Raw genomic sequence first — 15,400 nt, 5'->3', positions numbered from 1 at the left:
AGAGCCAGGTGGATCTCTGTGAGTTCGAGGCCAGCCTGGGCTACCAAGTGAGTTCCAGGAAAGGTGCAAAGCTACACAGAGAAACCCTGTCTCGAAAAACCAAAAACCAAAAAAAAAAAGTTTCAGACTTAATTATTTTATTTTTTGTGTATGAATGTTTTGCCTACATGTATGTATGTGTATCACAGACATGCCTGGTGTCCAAAGAGGACAGAGAGAGGGTTAGATCTCCTGGAACTGGAGTTACAGATGTTTGTGAGCCACCATGTGAGTAAGAGCTGGAAACTGACCTTGGATCCTCTGCAAGAGCAACAGTGCTCTTCATCACTGAGCCATCTCTTAAGCTCCAAGTCATGGTTTTGAAAGTTATATAATGTTTATAAAACAGGTAGTTTCAAGTGTTTTGCCATCATGAACAAACAATGCTTTAAACAACTTATGTTTTTAAATACTGACCAGGCTGGCCTTGAACTCACAGAGATCCTCCTGCCTCTGCCTCCCGAATGCTGGGATTAAAGGCGTGCACCTGCACCACCACACCACCACCACCACCACCACCACCACCACCACCACCACCACCACCCGGAGCTCCAGATGTTTTTTTTTGTTTTTTTTGTTTTTTTTTAATTTAAAAATAAAGTGTGATTAACATATTCTCTCCAACATCTTAGCACTTGAGAGGTAGATGCAAATAGATTGCTGTAAGTTTGAGGCCAACCCAGGCCATACATCAAGTTCCAGACAAGCCTGAACTACTAACTACTATTAAGTAAATACATAAAAGTTCCTTAATCACACTAGCCACATCTCCAAGCTCAATAGACATACTGTGTATAGCTACTGTACTGGTCAATAGTGACTGAAGGACAATCCATCATAGCACAAGTTCTGTTGAATAGTGCTGGAGACTATTTTTAAAGGAATTGTAACTTATATCATAACTTCCACAAATCTGTACCTACTCAGCCCTAAAAGACCTTCAATGAAGACTACATGTTGTAACCTATGATAATAGCATGCTTAGCTTGTGTAAGGCCCTGGGTTCAATCCCTAGCAACAACAAAATTTAAACACCAACAATATGTGTATTACCATTCAAACAAATTTTAAATCATTTTTAAGAATTCAGTGTAAAAGGCTAGAGATGCAGCTTAGTTGGTAGAGTGCCTACAGCTTACCTTTCATGTATGAAACCCTGGATTCAATTCCTAGCATCACACAGTAACTAAAGCATACATGAAATCCTGGCACTCAGAAAGTAGAAATTCAAGGCAAGCCTAGAATACATGTGACCCTGTCTCAAAAAGAGGGGGCCAGCAAAATTAAAGTTCAGGTAAATGTGTAAATTTTAACACTGAATATTGGTAATGTCAAAACTATTTCCTGTAGCATGAATCGTTAGAAGATCTTATTAATAAAAACAAACCTGGAGCCAGGTATTGGGGTAAATGCTGGAAGATCAAAGAAGCAGAACAAGCCATAGCCACCTCACCTTGCCAATTCCTCAGCTGGTCCTGTTTCCTCAGACTGGAAGTCTCTGAGTCCTCATCCAGAATGAATCTCAGCTGAACTGTTGCTAGAAGCCTAAAAGCTTAACCAGGCTAGTTCCTGGTTTTCACACCTTATACATACACCTTTCTGCTTCCTGCCATCACTTCTTGACATTAAAGGCATGTGTCACCATGCCTGGCTGTTTCCAGTGTGGCTTTGAACTCACAGAGATCCGGATGGATTTCTGCCTCCCAAGTGATAGGATTAAAGGCGTGTGCGCCACCACTTTCTGGCCTCTATATCTAGTGGCTGTTCTGTTCTCTGACCCCAGATAAGTTTATTAGGGTGCACAATATTTTGGGGAAACACAATACCACCACAGTAATGTTAAAATATCACTTGCCTTCTACTCTGTGCCAGCACTTGTACAAACCATACAATAAGGGGGACTACTGCTGACACTGTGACAACATTCACATCAGTAACCACCAACTATACCAGCAGCAAGTCTATTCTTCACTGCCAGCAGCATGGATCGTAAAAGGTGAAACAGCACCCTTTTTTTTAAGAATGCCGTATTTGACAAATCAGAAAAAAAAAAAACTACTGTGTATATGTTTTAATCTGTTTGATGAAATAGGAAATAAAATAAAGCATAAACTTCTTCTGCAAACCAGTATCATCAAGAAAGACACTACTCAAGTGTTGTGAGATCAACTAAACTGCTCCCCGCCCCCAGGAAGATTATTTTAATTTGAAAAAAAAGAATAGCAACAGACAAATATGATTATCAGAGTTGGGTTATTTTCTTTTTCTTTTTCTTTTTTTGGTTTTTCGAGACAGGGTTTCTCTGTGTAGCTTTGCACCTTTCCTGGAACTCACTCTGTAGCCCAGGCTGGCCTCGAACTCAGAGATCCCCCTGCCTCTACCTCCCCGAGTGCTGGGATTAAAGGCGTGCGCCACCACCGCCCGGCTCATTTTTTCCAAAGAGAACACAAGAGACTACAAGGAAAACTGAGAGATTTTGTTGGGTTCTTCAATGGCGTTTGGAAGTAAATATAGCCTGATTGCTACAGTTTGAATACATTCTCCAAAGTTCATGTGCTGGAAATTTCCCCAACACAACAGTCACAACAGGTGATTAAGTAAAAAGGGCTCTGCTCTCCATAACAGATTAATGCCATTAACCAGGGATGTGGTTAGTCCTCACTAATGTGGGTCATTATAAAAGCAAGTTAAGCCCCTCCCTCTTCCCCTTGCCTTCTACCATGGGATGGTGCGGCTTAAATAAAAGCCTACACAGATGCTGGCACCACGCTCTTGAACTTCCCAGGCCAAAACAAGAGCCAAATAAATTGTGGCACACACCTGAGCATTACTACTGCAACAGAATCAGACTAAGGCAGGTCTTAAAATCAAAATGGACTGGAGACTGGGCAATGGTAAAGTGCTTGCCTAGCATGTCCAAAGCCCTGAGTTTAATGCCCAGCACTGCAAAATTAGCATACATCTCAGAGAAAAAGGAAAACATAAAAAAAACTGTAAAACAAACAGCCAGACATGACGATACACATCTATAATCTCAGTATTCAAAGGGGCAGGAGGAGCTCAGCAGGTTCAAGGACAGTCTGGTCTACCAGTACGCTTCCTGTCAGCCAAGGCTACACATTGAGTTCCAGGTCAGCCAGGGTTACATAGCAAAATTCTGCCTCCAAAAATAAATTAAAACACACAAACACAGCACACACACACACACACACACACACACACCTTGGAAAGCTTATCAAGGGGCATAAAAGATCAATGTGGCCTAATAATAATCAAACTATCTCAGGCTGGAGAGTTGGCTCAGCAATTAAAGAATACTGGCTGCTCTTCCAAAGGATTCAATTCCCAGCACCCACATGGCTGCACACAACCATCCAGTTCCAGGGGATTTCCAACAGCCTCTTCTGGCCTCTTTGGCACTGCATGCATACGTTACACAGAAATACACACAGCAAAACATTTATGTACGCATAAAAGAAATAAATCTTTAAAATAAAATTAACTTTCTCCAAAACAGACAGACTTCATATACTGAAAAGATTCGCTGGGGCTGTCTGAACACCTCTCTCACTGGACTCTAAGCCTCAGAACAGGTCAGTAAGGTTCCAGTCAGCACCTGGCACAAAGCAACATTTAAGAACTTGCCGAGTTGGAGGCTGGAGAGAAGCTCAGTGGTTAAGAACACCAGCTACTCTTACGAGTACCAGGGTTTGATTTCTAGCACCCACACAGTGGCTCACAGCCATCTGTAACTCCTGTTCCAGAAGATCTAATACCCTCTTCTAACCTCCACAAGGAGAGACACACACACACACACACACACACGCACGCACGCACGCACGCACGCACGCACGCACGCACGCACGGCGAACATTCATACAATAAAAGTAAAGAAATATAAAATAATTAAGAAATGGGAGTGAGGAGCCACAAAGGGGGAAGGTAGGCTTCAAGATAGTTTAGCATGGAAAGGTACCTGCCACCAAACCTGATGACCAGAGTTCATTCCCTGGGACCCACAGGGTGGGAGGAGAGAATCAACTCTCTCAAGTTTTCCTCTGTCCTGCTGCACACACATCCACAAACATATATGTATGGTGGGAGGGGGAGCTAAAAAAAAATTAAAGGTCTATAAACAGAACCCAGTAACACGCCTATCCAAAATTATAAAGGTGGAGTTTTAAAACTGGATATGACAATAAACTAATGGGGGTAAAGCAGAATTATGAGTTTGAGGCCAGACTGGGCTATACAGCAATTTTCAACATGGATACATAGTGTGACCTAGTTTTCAAGAACAAAAACAAAAAGATACTTTAAATGGTGGTCATGGAGCTGGAGAGATGGCTTTTGTTGCTCTTGTAGAGAACTCAGGTTCTGTTCCCAGCACCTACATAGCAGCCTACATGCCCTCTTCTGGCTTCTTCAGGTACCAGGCACATGTGCTGTGCACATATATACATGCAAGCAAATATTCATACACATAAAAATAAAAACAAATAAATCGGGGTTGGGGATTTAGCTCAGTGGTAGAACGCTTGCCTAGTAAGCACAAGGCCCTGAGTTCGGTCCTTAGCCCTGAAATAAAAAAACAAAAACTAGGCAACCACAAAGACCTGCCTGGAGTCCAGTATCCACAGAAAAAGTCAGGTGGACTGGATGCACCTATAATATGCCAGTCTAGCCAAATTGGTGAGCTCCAGGTTTAGTGAGATCTCAAAAAATAACAGTAGAAAACAACTGAAGAAGCTACCTAATGTCAACCTCTGGCCTCCACATGCATGAAAACACAAGTAAACATATATCTGTGCATGCGCGCGTGCGCACACACACACACACACACACACACACCAAAGCATCTTCAGCCAGAATAAAGTACAGAAGAAGCCAGATCTATAAACTATTGTTACATAAATGTATCAACTTTTATTAGTAATCCCTAGGCTTTACATCAAAAAATCTAGATATAAGGACTGGAGAGATGACTCGGCAGGTAAAAGCACTTGCTGCTACACTTACAATCTTCAGTTCAAACCCTGGGATCCACATGAAGGAAAAAGAACCAACTACCAAAAGTTGTCCTCGCCTCTGACCACAGACTGATACACACACATGATACAGACACATGTACAAACATACTAAATGTAAAAAGGATTATAATCATCTATCTGTGCATGCATGCGTGTGTATGTGTGTATGTATCTCTCTCTCTCTCTCTGTGTGTGTGTGTGTGTGTGTGTGTGAATATAATAATTTTGTTTGCTTTTTCTCGAGACAGGATCTCACTATGTAGACCAGGCTGACCTCGAACTCAGAGACTGAACTGCCTCTGCCTCCCAAGTGCTGGGATTAAAAGTGTATAACCACCATGTCCAGCTATTAAAAAAAAAAATTATTGAAAATTAAAAGTCAACAAATATATAAACTACAAAAAAAAAAAAGAAAAGAAATGAATAAAACTTCAAAATGTTCCATTGAGAAAAGTTGCCACAAACTGGGCATAATGGCACATGTCTGTTAATTCCAACATTTGTGGGCAAAGGCAAGAAGATCACTCATGAGGTCCAGGCCCGTCTGCAATTCTACATAGTTGAGTTCAAGGCCAGTAAAGGCTGTATCATTCGATCCTGTCTTCAAAGACATACAAATAAAATAAAAATAAATAAAGGGAATCAAAGACTATAAAGTTTCCAATGGCACACATCTGTAACCACAACACTTGCGAAGTAGAGTCAGGAGGACTGGGAGTTTAAAGCCAGTCTCAGCTACATAGCAAATTTGAGGCCAGCCTCGGCTACAAGAGACTCTATCCCCAAATAAAGTTTAAAGCCAAGTGTGGTAGTGCATGCCTAGAATTCCAACACTCAGGAGGCAGAGGAAGGGGAACTGTAAATTCAAAGCTAGCCTGGGTTATACAGTGAGACCCTGTCTCACACATACAGATACAGAGTTTACTTAAGGAGCAAAGGATGTAGCTCAGTAATTAATCATGTGCTTAGGCATACCCAATGCCCTGGGTTAGACCCCAACACCGTATTACAAACAACAAACTTACTTCCAAATTTCCTAATAATTCTAGAGTACAGAACTATATAATCTCCAAAGTGTATACTATGTCACTCATCCTCTCCAACCCCAAGTCTCTGTTACTACACTCTCTATTCTTGTGTCTTTTCTTTGTCTTTGGCAGATGGGGTCTCTCTACGTAGTCCTGGTTGGCCTGGTGCTACTAACATCTGTTAATAACATGAAGATCCTGTATGAATTCTGAACCCTCAGATCCTACAGTTTCATGAGTTGCTTAATACTATAAAAAGTACCAACAATTAAAATTTATAAAAACAACCAATAATGAATTTTTCCACAAACTAAAGTCACCTGTTTAAATCTTTAACCTGAGCTTCCTCACCCCCAAATCTAGAAATTTTAATTGGGGCTAGCAAGATAGCTCAGCCAGAAAAGGTCCTTGTTGCCAAGCCTGATGACCAGGGTTCATGACCTGGACATAATATGGTCAAAAGAGAGACCCAATTCCTGAAATTTTTCCTCTGACCGCCACACAAGTGCCATGGCATTCACTCCCACACACATACTCACATACATATACAACATAATAAATGTAATTTTTTAATTAAAAAAAATTTTTTTAATGAACTAGAAGGTTCCAACATTGATGCATGGTAAGAATTATTGGGCCTCATTCTCCAAAATAGATGCATATAGGTTATATCTTCAAGACATCTAAGTTGAAACTAAAGAGCAAGACATATGAAAACTGTTCTAGAATGCTAGAAGAAAAAAAACGTCTAAAAGTTTCCATTGGAGTCAACCCTACAAGAGCTACCACTCTACGCTCCTGAGATCTACCACCAGTCCTGCCCTCAAGAGCTACCACTCTACACTCTCGAGATCTAACACCAGACTTGGAGGCAAATGGAAGACTTTCAGCTCACTATATTTGTTCTTCTAGAGCCCAACCCTTACCACAACTAAATGAAAAACAAATCAAACGCAATCCATTATTTCCTTCATAGGCCTAGAACTCTGAGCTAGTTATGAGTTTGTTGTGGTACTGGAGCTTAAGTTTATCTGTGACCCCAGGAAAAAGCAGTCATTTTCTTCTACCTATTTGTTGAAGAATAGGCCTGACTAGAGAAGCACAACTAAGACAGAACAGAAGAGAGGATACGCACAACCAACTGGGAGAAAGTACACTCCAGACACCACAACTCCCAAATGCTTCCCAATTTCTGGCTCAAGTCCCTCCTGAAGCAACAACTCTTGGGTTCTTTGAAAATACCTTGGCCTCTCAGCACATTTGCCCTCAAAACACTGCTCTTTCTGCTCATCATCAAAAAAAAATATATACAATAGTTTAAAACATAAAGTCACACTATGACCAATCCAGAAAGGGTCTGTTATTCTGATTCAAAAGGAATCTGAAAGGTATCAGAAGTTTCTTCTCACTATCTGTAACCTCAGAAGAAATAATGGGACAAAAAAAAAAAAACAAAAACCAAAACCTAAAAGCAAAAGTCAACTCTTCTTGGGACTATGGATAAAGGTCAGTGGTAGAGCACTTACCTAGCATACACAAGGCCCTCGTTTGAACCCTTATGGGACAGAGGACTATCGGCATAAACTCTCAACTTTCTTCAAACTTACCTGTTCAAAAGTTCTGCTATCTCACGGCAGGACGTTTCAGCAAACGTTTTCAGGTCTTTTTAACACTGTAAATAATAAAAAGTAATCATGTAAATCATCTAGCAATCTCACTAAACCTTAAAAACTTTAAAAAGCAAGTTTTTCTCAAGAATATATTTTATAGGAAATAGTTTCCAAGCCTGATTAAAATACTAGGAACATCTGGTATATTTGTAAATCAGACCCTCTGCCTAGCACAGTAGCATGTGCCTGGCATACTCAGACAGCTGAGGGAAAGAGATTACTTGAACACAGGGATTCAAGACCTAGACTGTATAGCAAGATTGTCTCAGAAAAAAAAAAAAAAAAGAGTCCTTCACATCTAGAGAACCTCACTAGTTCTACAGAGCAATGGAAAAGTACAAATCTTAAACAAAAGTCCTAAGTAGTTTAGTGACAATGACCACTTGGGGACTCAAGGGAGTGACTAACGTGGGGTTTCTACTCAAAACTGCTTTACAGTCAGCAGTACTGACTTTTCCAGAACATCTGATGAAAGGAAAGGAAAAAGCAGCAGCAGCAGAGCAATGGGACTCCTGTGCAAATAATCTCAGCCTGTCACCAAAACGCCCAACAAGTAAAGTCGCAGTATCTTCAGCTGCTAACACATAACCTGCTGGTTCTGAGACAGGGTCTCAACTATGTAGTCTTAGCAAATTCATAGAAATCCACCTACCTACCTCTGCCTCCTAAGTGCTGGTATTAAAGGCATCTATCACTGTTGCCTGGCCTATAGCCTGCTTTTAATGCTGTGTTGAGGCAGAAACTTAAAACCCACAAGTGGATATGCAGTTCTAAAAAGTCTCTGAAGCAACACTTGAAGCAGTTTCTTAGCTAAAATCAAATGATAAGAAGAATGCTGTCCAAAAAAGACCAGGCATGGTGGCACATACCTGTAATCCCGACACTGAAGAGGCCGAGGCAAGAGGGTCATGGCACTGAAGTGTGCCTGAACTACACGCAAAATCTTGTCTCAAAGGGCTAGAGAGGTAGATAGCTTAGTAGTTAAGAGTACTGGCTGCTTTTCCAGAGGAACCAGGTTCAATTCCTAGCATGCACATGTCAACTTACAACCATCTCCAATATCCTCTTCTGGCCTCTGCAGGCACCAGACATGCACATGGTACACAGAAATACATGCAAGCAAAACACCCCTACACATAAAATTTAAAAAATAGCAATTTTTAATTAAAATAAATAAGCTGACAATTGTATTAGCTGTAAGAAAACAACTTGAGAAAACCCATTCCACTTTTAATTCTGCAAAAAATAGGCATGTTACAATGTCCTAAAGTTTGCCGGGCGGTGGTGGCGCACGCCTTTAATCCCAGCACTCGGGAGGCAGAGGCAGGCGGATCTCTGTGAGTTTGAGGCCAGCCTGGACTACCAAGTGAGTGCCAGGAAAGGCGCAAAGCTACACAGAGAAACCCTGTCTCGAAAAACAAAAACAGCCGGGCGTTGGTGGCGCACGCCTTTAATCCCAGCACTCGGGAGGCAGAGCCAGGCGGATCTCTGTGAGTTCGAGGCCAGCCTGGGCTACAAAGTGAGCTCCAGGAAAGGCGCAAAGCTACACAGAGAAACCCTGTCTCGAAAACCAAAAAAAAAAAAAAAAAAAAAAAAAAAAAAAAAAAAAAAAAAAAGAAGGGACAATGTCCTAAAGTTTATCCAATAAAAGCCTTAGAAATCTACATTTAAGGTTCTTCATTATTTATCTATTTATTATTTATAACATAGGGGAGGGTAACTGAGGAGGGCAGAAGAAGAGTGCCTAACCTCCTTGGAGCTGGCCGGTGAGCTGCTGGACTTGAGGTCCTCCTCAAGAACAGCAAGTGCTCTTAGCTGCTGAGCCATTACTTCAGCCCTATAAACTCTGCATTTTTTAACAGGGGAAGGAATAGGGAGTAGAACCAGAGTATACAACAAACTCCTACAGACTTAAGAACATAAACTCCAAGTTATCTCCTAAACTCAAGTTAATAAAACATTTTAATTGGGCTGGAGACATGGCTCAAAGGTTAAGAGCACTGACTGTTCTTCCAGAGGTCCTGAGTTCAATTCCCAGCAACCACATGGTGGCTCACAACCATCTGTAAACGAGATCTGATGCCCTCTTCTGGCCTGCAGTCATACATGCTGTATACATAATAAATAAATAAATCTTTAAAAAAATAAAATAAAATAAAAAAATAAAAAATAAAACAACTTAATTAACAAGAAAAAATAATAATTGTGTTCCTTACTCTAGAGAGGTAACTTTAAAAGCAGTTTTGTTTTCTTGTTTTTGGGACAGTCTTTCCTGTAGCCCAGGCTGACCTCCAACTCACTATTTAGCAGAGGATGACCTTGAGCTCCTAATCCTCTAGCCTCCACTGCCCAAGTCCTGGGATTACTGACTGTACCACTATGGCTGGTTGGAAAACATTTTTATAAAATTAAGTTTGGTGACCTAAAGGAATATTTTTTTTCTTTTCAAATTTCTTCCCTTTTCTCCCTACCTCACACAAAATTAAAGGCAAGTCAACAATGGTACGTATCATTTTATATTCCTATGAAATTAGTGTATTTCTTATTCATATGCAAACGACAAAGTTCAAAAGTAATAATAATCTAGTCAATAATACTAAGTTCTGGGGCTGAAGATATATATAATTAACTCAATGAAGAATACTTGTTTGACGTGCATGAGGCTCTGGGTTTGATTCCCAGCACTCCATGGGGAGATAGGGTGAGAGCACAGGCTAGTAACAATATCACTCTGATGGAGGCAGGAGGATCAAGAGATTCAAGGTCATCCTCAGCTACATAGTTCAAGGCTGGTTTGGTCTACAAGGCCTCCTGTTAGGGGAGGATGGGGGGCAGGGATGAGGAAGCCTATCAGACAGTTCAGTGGGTACGGGCACTTGCCCTTAAGCCTAATGACCTGGGTTCCAACTCCAGTGGCGTGTATGTTGGAAGGGAAGAGCCAATAACAAAGTTGTCCTCTAATCTCCAAGACAAAACTCAAATATTTTTTAAACAAAAGAAAGTAAACTTACAAAATAAAAAAATGGTTTATATTTTAGAGATATAATTCTTCATGGCAACTCTAAAGCACCACCAGAAAACACTAATAAGGGGACCGCAGATGGCTCAAGGAGCCAAGGCACTGGTGCCAAGCCTGGTAACCTGAGCTTAATTCCTGGACCCCACACAGGGGTAGGGAAAACCAACTTCCACAAGTTGTCACTGACCTCCAGAGGCATTCAATCGCTCGCGCGCGCGCGCGTATTTTTTAAAAATGCTAATGCAGATCAAGGGGAAATTTTTAAAATAGGTTCAGTCTTTTACAAGAATGAACAACCAACATTAAGAAAATTCAAACTATTGAAGGAAAATGAGACATTTAACTTGCCTCTAATATACGTAGATTAACATCATATAAATTGTAGATTCAACCTATGAGACTGGTCCACTATAGAATAAAACAGAAAGTACATTAAATTTAGTAAGGAGGAACTAACGAAGAACTGAAGAAAAAAAAAAAAAAGTCAAGTGTTTTTTAAATGGTACAAACCATAGATCTTTTAGAAAAGCCAGGAATAAAATTTATCTTTCCACCTAAAAAGGTCTTCCCAGACAGCAATTACTATCAACATATCTTCCCTTGTGAAGGTCAACAAGAAGAAAATACATGTACAGAGTATTAAAATGCAGAGTCATGAGAACAAATAAACTGATATGACATCAGAGACATTGTAATTTGGAAATGTCATTTCAAAGATTCAGCATGGGAACACGATGTGATGTAATTACTGAAAACACCACCTCAGCACCACCATCACTATGTCCTCTTGAGCTGCAAAACTCCATTCATACTCTGACCTTGAAATTCCTAGCTTCATGGGACTTTGAGGCAAATCTACTATAAATTATTTTTCATACAGGTAATCCATCAGCCAAAAAAAAAAAAAAAATGCTTCAAAAGGCAAAATACTACATTTATCAGGTAAATAAAAATGAAAGATTAAATCAGCCATTTATGAATATAAAAAATAAACTGAAAGGCCCCCAGGAAAAAAATTCACTAGTCTATTAAGCAGAATCAATTTGAGAGTTAGTCTGAAAGGTAAAAAAGGAAAAACAGGTAACATTCTACATAACAAAATCATGTAAGGGATACCCATACATATTAGGGGAGAGGGTTCCTGAGCCAGGTAAAAACAGGCAGGGCTATAGAGAATTACAAGACACTTCTTATTAACCACTTACGGATAATTTGAGTGAATATACTAATTCATTTGATTATATTCCTTAATCACTAGTGTCCAAGGGCAATTCCTCATTTCCCTACATTTCCAAATATTCTAAAATTTCCAATTCTTTTTTGTTTTGAGTTCTGAATACTGAACCTAGTCATCAGGCATGAAGTGGTCTACCACTGAGCTATCTTCTGGCTTTTTTGAGTCTTAGTGTCTCATCAAGTTACCAGGTAATCCCTGAGCTTGCATGTTCCTACTTAGCCAGTCAAGAAGCTGGGATACCCTTCCTTAAAGGCCATTACTACTGAAAAGTATGTTCAGGCAGCCTAACACCAATCACATCTAAAAACTTACTTTTAAAACAATTCATTAGAATTCCCTGAAACATATGAACATCCTGAGTTTTCCAAAAGAATGGGAGGGAAGGATCTTGGCTTAAGTCTACAGAATCTGATTTTCCTAAGATTTTCCATAGAACTCATCACTTAGAAGACTGAGACAGGAGAATAGCAAGTTTGAGGCCAGTCTGGGTTACACAGTGTCAGTGTCTCTGTCTGTCTCTCCCATACACACACACACACACACAACACACACACACACACACACAGAGAGAGAGAGAGAGAGAGAGAGAGAGAGAGAGAGAGAGAGAGAGAGAGAGAGAGAGAGAGTCAAAGTCACAAGGAGGAGGGCCTGGAGAGATGGCTCAGCAGCTAAGAGCACCAGGTCTTCCAGAGGACCCAGGTTCAATTCCCAGTACCAACATGGCAGCTCTCAACTGTCTGTAACTCCAGGATCCAATGCCCTCACACAAACATATATGCAGAGAAAACACCAATACACAAAAATAAATTTAAAAAAGAAAAAAAACCAAAGTCACATGGAAAAAGAAAAGATTCCAGAACACTGAATGATCCATCTAATCAATGTGGATTAGATGTGTAGACATCTATCAAATGTGTAGACACATTGCTCAGTTTCTTCCTCACTCCAGTCTTTCCAGACTAGACAGTCCTGTGCTCTTCCCAGTACGCCCTTGATAGGTCCCATCTAAGTTTTGTCTTTGACTTGGAGTTTTTGCCCTTTTTGCCTTAGGCTGAAGCACCCTGCCTTCTACCTATAAGGTGTTTCCTCAAATTTGAGCTTACCTATAAAGTCCCCTCAAGGGACTAAATTTAAAAACTAACCCTTCCCACAACTATTACCCTGTCTCCCTATCTCATTTTTTTTTCAACATCAATTACTCCTACATTATACAGATGGTCCCTGCACAGAACTGTTTGACTTATGATTTTCCACTTTACTATGATGTAAAACAATATGGGCTCAGTGGAAATCATTCCTCAAATTTTGATTTCTTCCTGAGTTAGCAATACGTGGTACAATACTCCCTAGCATTGCTGGCTAGTAAGAGAGCCACAATATCACAATCTAGCAATACAATCATGAGAGGGAAATAAGATTCTACTGGAGACTTTGCTTTTAGAATGGGCAGTAGGCTGACTGTATTAAATGCATTTTCAGCTTACAGTATTTTCAACTTTCAATCAGGTTAAGGGATGTAGCCCCATCATTACATCAGGAAACATTTGCATATTTTTACTTAAGTGTTTAGATGTTTAGAAATGAGCTCCACAACAACAGAAATTTTTGTTCTCAGCATACATCATTGAAGTAAGTACTTGAAGTATGTCCAAAAAAGAATGACCGGCAGCAAATAGTAAATAGTCCCTTCTTCTCCAGCCACAAAACCCTAAAGTCTCTGTCAAATACCAAACAAGGTATGGTCATTTCCTTTCTAGCAAATCACTAACATTATCTATGTTAACTCCTCAATGTTGGTGATATTTTTTCAGGTCCGTGTCACTTCTAAGTGTTTTTCTAGTGTCTTCTAATGTGACAATAAAGTATACATCCCAGTTTAAGCAATTCCAAAGCTGCTACACTAGGAAAACATCATTAAATGAGGACAAAGTATGTGTACTAACCAAAATGGGCAATATCTGCTGGTCAGAGCCACAAAATCAAAAGGATGAAAATTAACCTACAAAAGGGAGGATAAATTTTATCATGAAGTTATTGTTGAGAGAAACTACAGAAGACTATAGTCTGAGCCAAAACTACCTATAATCCAAGGTATATGGTAGGAAGCCTTCACGGATTCAAGTCCCTTAATTTCTTAAGTTATGGTGGACTTCTTACCTTCCTAATATAGCCACTAGGTGTGTTTAAGTGCTTTGACTTTCAAGAAAACGGGAGGTGAGGGGAGACAGTGCTAGATAAATGCAAAGCCACGTTACTGCTTCCCAAACGCGGTCACACAACCTGCTTCTTTCATACTTCATACCCTCCCTTCCCTGCTCACTTGACTGACTGATATTTCAGCTACAAAACTGAAGTGTTCAAGAGTGCTTCGTGGGAAACTGCTTGCCCATTTCAACCCGGTGCGAACATTCGGGGGCCCGGAGCTGCCCCGGGCTCTACTTTCCCAAGCCTCTCAGCCCCAGGATCAGATCATGACTCCACCTCGCCCGGGGCCTGCTCCAGACCGCTCCTCCGGCCGCGGAAGCAGTCTTCCCCAGTCCAGATGCTCGGTGGGGCAGGCAAGGGCGCACCTCCCCGGGGCAGGTGCGGGCAGGAGCGCCGGCAGGAGCAGCTGTCGGCTCGCAGCAGCTGTTGGCCGGGCCACCCCGAGGCTGCGCGGGCGGGCGGGCGGGCGGCCGGCCCCGAGGAGCGGGCAGCGGAAGGCGAGCCCTCCGGCCTGACACTGCCCACCCCGCCTCCCGCCTCCTCTCCTCGGCTTCCCCCCGCGGTGCCACAGGGGCCGAGGCAGGGGGCTGCCCTCGGCCGGAACGCGCCCCGGCCCGCAGCGGCCCCCGCACTGGGAAGAGGATCCTGCCGACCCCGCACCTGCCCTGTCCACACGTCTGACGCCCCCAGCCGGCCGCAGCCGCTGCAGGGCAGCCCGGAGTGTGTCCATGCGGCCGGCTCGGGCCGGCATGGCGGGGACGCGACGGTGGGCGCCAGGCCACGGCGGCTCGGGGAGCTGCAGCGGGCCCCGGGCGCGGGATGGCCGCGGGCAGGGGAGACACACCGAGCCACTGGTTACCTGCGGTCCGGGACAGGAGTCTCTCAGAACCCAAGTCAATCCTCAGCCTCAACAACACAAGATGGCCGACACGTCGCCACGCACGTCACGTGACCCCGCGCGCCGCCCCGCCCCCCGCCCCGCCCACATCGCCTCCCTGCGCCCCAGCTTCCCACGACATCTTTCCCTTCCTCTGCGGACCGCCCCTCCGGCCGGGCACGCCCCTTCCCGAGACCCGGATGCCGGGCTGGGAGAGGGCGGAGCAGCGGCCGCGCAGGCGCGCACTGGGGCCTTTGACTGAAGCGCCTGCCCGTCGTAGAGTGGAGCCGCTGTC

General features: G+C 42.4%; 1 protein-coding gene across 6 annotated transcripts in view; it reads right to left on the bottom strand.

Annotated features, from left to right (window-relative positions):
• Gigyf2 (GRB10 interacting GYF protein 2) overlaps positions 1-15,171 on the bottom strand; it is a 126,806-nt gene extending 111,635 nt beyond the window's left edge. For all 6 annotated transcript variants that reach the window (XM_037210055.1, XM_028876258.2, XM_037210056.1 and 3 more), the window contains exons 1-2: positions 15,088-15,171; positions 7,705-7,769 (exon numbers count right to left, since the gene is read on the bottom strand). The gene's annotated coding sequence lies outside the window, so the exon portion shown is untranslated. The remainder of the gene's footprint in view (positions 1-7,704; positions 7,770-15,087) is intronic.
• Positions 15,172-15,400: the final 229 nt, after the last annotated feature.

Source organism: Peromyscus leucopus, chromosome 13 (assembly GCF_004664715.2).
Source record: "Peromyscus leucopus breed LL Stock chromosome 13, UCI_PerLeu_2.1, whole genome shotgun sequence".
Taxonomy (NCBI): Eukaryota; Metazoa; Chordata; class Mammalia; order Rodentia; family Cricetidae; genus Peromyscus; species Peromyscus leucopus.
Note: the sequence above shows the minus strand (reverse complement) of the source record. Positions and strands in the feature narration are given on the sequence as shown.